Here is a 4,472-nt window from a genome sequence, read left to right as displayed (position 1 = left end):
AGTTAATATGCTGTCTAGGTTGGTCATAGCTTTTCTTCCAAGGAGCAAGCATCTTTTAATTTCATGGCTGCAGTCACCATCTGCAGTGATTTTGAAGCCCCCAAAAATAAAGTCTGTCACTGTTTCTATTGTTTCCCCATCTATTTGCCATGAAGTGATGAGACCAGATGCCATGATCTTAGTTTTCTAAATGTTGAGCTTTAAGCCAGCTTTTTCACTCTCCTCTTTCACTTTCATCAAGAGGTTCTTTAGTTCCTCTTCACTTTCGGCCATAAGGGTGGTGTCATCTGTATATCTGAGGTTATTTATATTTCTCCTGGAAACCTTGATTCCAGCTTGTGCTTCATCCAGCCTGACATTTCCCATGATGTACTCTTGCATATAAGTTAAATAAGCAGGGTGACGATATACAGCCTTGATGTACTTCTTTACCAATTTGGAACCAATCCGTTGTTCCATGTCTGGTTCTAACTGTTGCTTCTTGACCAGCATACAGATTTCTCAGGAGGCAGGTAAGGTGGTCTGGTATTCCCATCTCTTTAGGAATTTTCCACAGTTTGTTGTGATCCACACAATCAAAAGCTTTGGCATAATCAATAAGGCAGAAGTAGATGTTTTTCTGGAACTCTCTTGCTTTTTGATGATCCAGTGGATGTTGACAATTTGATCTCTGGTTCCTCTACCTTTTCTAAATCCAGTTTGAACATCTGGAAGTTCACAGTTCATGTACTGTTGAAGCCTGGCTTAGAGAATTTTGAACATTACTTTGCTAGCGTCTGAGGTGAGTGCAATTGTGTGGTAGTTTGTGCCTTCTTTGGTATTGCCCTTCTTTGGGATTAGACTGAAAAATGACCTTTTCCAGTCCTGTGGCCACTGCTGAGTTTCCCAGATTTGCTGGCATATTGAGTGCAGCACTTTCACAGCAACATCTTTTAGGATTTGAAGTAGCTCAACTGGAATTCCATCACCTCTACTAGCTTTGTTCATAGTGATGCTTCCCTAAAGGCCCACTTGACTTCACATTCCAGGATTTCTGGCTCTGGGTAGGTGATCACACTGTTGTGGCTATCTGGGTTATGAAGATCTTTTTTGTTTTTGTTTGTTTTTTTTATGAAGATTTTTTTTGTGTAGTTTTTCTGTGTATTCTTGCCACTACTTCTTAATATCTTCTGCTTCTGTTAGGATGATACCATTTCTACATTCCTTTGAAGAAAGTAGGGAAAACCACTAGACCATTCATGTATGAGCTAAATCAAATCCCTTATGATTATACAGTGGATTCAAGGGATTAGATCTGATAGAGCGCCTGAAGAACTATGGATGGAGGTTTGTGACAATGTACAGGAGGTGGTGATCAAGACCATCCCCAAGAGAAAGAAATGCAAAAAGGCAAAATGGTTGTCTGAGGAGACCTTACAAATAGCTGAGAAAAGAAGAGAAGCTAAAGGCAAAGGAGAAAAGGAAAGATATACCCATTTGAATACAGAGTTCCAAAGAACAGCAAGGAGAGATAAGAAAGCCTTCCTCAGTGGTCAATGCAAAGAAATAGAGGAAAAGAATAGAATGGGAAATACTAGAGATCTCTTCAAGAAAATTAGAGATACCAAGGAAACATTGTATGTAAAGATGGGCTCCATAAAGGACAGAAATGGTTCAAGTCCTTGTCTGAGGTAAATGGTTTTAGGTGTAGTGGGGGGAAACTCAGCAGAGCCTAGAGATTAGAGTCCACTCTGAGTCCCACTCTCTGCTGGGCCCAGTCAATATTTACCAAATATTTGCTTTTCCATCTCCACTTGCATTGCCCTCCTCCCATTTGAAGTCCCCAAACACTACCCCTAACAACCGCTTTTGTTTTTAACTGAACATGGTATTTAAGGTGAAAATTTCTGCCATTTTGGTGAGTTACTCAGTTTTCTGCCTCTCTCCCATGTGTACATGTTATCAAACTTTTGATTATCTCCCGTTAATCTTACTCACATCAATTTAATTCTTAGACCAGTCAGCACTTAGAAAGGCAGAGGAAAATACCTTCGTGACACTGCCGGGAAAAAAAAAAGCAGTTATAACATGCCATTCCCAGTGGGCTGTCAACTAAAAGAAGCCCAACATAAGAGTTGCAAAGTAAGTTTTATTTCAGCAAAATGAGGACTGCAGCCCGGGAGACGGCACCTCAGACAGCTCTGAGAAACCCCTCCAAAGAAGTAGTGGACGAAGTTCAATATGTGTGACTTTGGTGAAAGGGGAGTTCAATGCAATCGAGCAGTTATTTTACAAAAGGTTTTCTGCTTCACTAGGAGCTGAAGTCAGCACTAAGGGAGGGATTTAGTGCTTTTCTAGATATGAGGAGATGTAAGGATGGGACCATGAAATCAGTTCCTAATGCTCAAAAGTCTCCAAGCCAGGCTTCAACAGTACATGAACCATGAACTTCCACATGTTCAAACTGGATTTAGAAAAGGTAGAGAAACTAGAGATGAAACTGCCAACATCCGTTGGATCATCAATAAAGCAAGAGAGTTCCAGAAAAACATCTACTTCTGCTTTATTGACTATGCCAAAGCCTTTGACTGTGTAGATCACAACAAACTGGAAAATTCTTAAAGAGATGCGAATACCAGACCACCTTACCTGCCTCCTGAGAAATCTGTATGCTGGTCAAGAAGCAACAGTTAGAACCAGACATGGAACAACGGACTGGTTCCAAATTGGTAAAGAAGTGCATCAAGGCTGTATATCGTCACCCTGCTTATTTAACTTATATGCAAGAGTACATCATGGGAAATGTCAGGCTGGATGAAGCACAAGCTGGAATCAAGGTTGCCAGGAGAAATATAAATAACCTCATATATATAGATGACACCACCCTTATGGCAGAAAGTGAAGAAGAACTAAAGAACCTCTTGATGAAAGTGAAAGAGGAGAGTGAAAAAGCTGGCTTAAAGCTCAACATTTAGAAAACTAAGATCATGGCATCTGGTCTCATCACTTCATGGCAAATAGATGGGGAAACAATAGAAACAGTGACAGACTTTATTTTTGGGGGCTTCAAAATCACTGCAGATGGTGACTGCAGCCATGAAATTAAAAGATGCTTGCTCCTTGGAAGAAAAGCTATGACCAACCTAGACAGCATATTAAAACGCAGAGACATTACTTTGCCAACAAAGGTTTGTCTGGTTAAAGCTATGGTTTTTCCAGTAGTCATGTATGGATGTGAGAGTTGGACTATAAAGAAAGCTGAGCACCAAAGAATTGATGGTTTTGAACTGTGGTGTTGGAGAACACTCTTAAGAGTCTTTTGGACTGCAAGAAGATCAAACCAATCAATCCTAAAGGATATCAGTCCTGAATATTCATTGGAAGGACTGATGCTGAAGCTGAAACTCCAATACTTCGGCCACCTGATGCAAAGAACTGACTCATTGAAAAGACCCTGATGCTGGGAAAAATTGAAGGCGAGAGGAAAAGGGGACAACAGAGGATGAGATTGTTGGATGACATCACCAACTCAATGGACATGAGTCTGAGTAAGCTCCAGGAGTTGGTGATGGACAGGGAAGCCTGGCCTGCCAGTCCATGGGGTGTCAAAGAGTCGGACACGACTGAGCAACTGAATTGAACAGAAAGACCTGTTCCACCAGTTTCCCTCAAGCACAAAGTGCCCCATTCTCCACCCTGAGCTCCCTTCAGGGTAAGTCGAAGGGCAACAGCTGCAGCAGAACAAGATTCTGTCCCCACAGCGGCAGATGGCAAATGACCTTGGCAAGCACAAATTTGTAGTTGACAAGCCTCATAGATTATGTTAGATCATTTTGATAGGGATTTAGTCTGGTACCATGGTTCCCAAACTGGGAAACACAGCATCCCAGGGAACAAGAGCAATTCCACAGAGTCACCATGGGTATTTTTAAATTTCAAGGGAAATTCAGCAGCACCTGTCAAACACTGTACAGGACTACTAACTTCAGGTGGTTCACAGTTTCAACATGAAATCATGCTGCGTTGCTTTTAATGATATCACTGGGGAAGAAAAACAACACTTCCTCTACCGTCTTAGGTTCAGTTTGGGTTATCTGCAAATTAAACTGACAAAAGAGATTAGCAAAAGGAAAAGTTTACTTTTGGAAACAATGCGAATACATGCAGAAGTGCTCAGTGGGAAAAGAAAAGACTTCTACAGTGAGGACAAATAGGTTTCTTTAGCAAAGACAAATGGGTTGTTAGGAGGGCAAATAGGAGACAAAAAAGTAGCAACTTAGCACATACACACAAGCATGGTATTCTGAGTAGGTCTCCTGACTCGTATCTCTGTGAAACTGTTTTTGGTGTTTTCTGTAATAAAAAGCAAGTACTATGTAGAATGAGTGTTTGTGCTCGGTGCTCAGTTGTGCCTGACTCTTTGCAACCCCATGGAGTGTAGCCTGCCAGGTTCCTCCGTCCGTGGGATTTTCCAGGCAAGAATAGTGGAGTGG

Source organism: Bison bison, unplaced genomic scaffold (genome assembly GCF_000754665.1).
Source record: "Bison bison bison isolate TAMUID 2011002044 unplaced genomic scaffold, Bison_UMD1.0 scf7180017864101, whole genome shotgun sequence".
Taxonomy (NCBI): domain Eukaryota; kingdom Metazoa; phylum Chordata; class Mammalia; order Artiodactyla; family Bovidae; genus Bison; species Bison bison.
Note: the sequence above shows the minus strand (reverse complement) of the source record.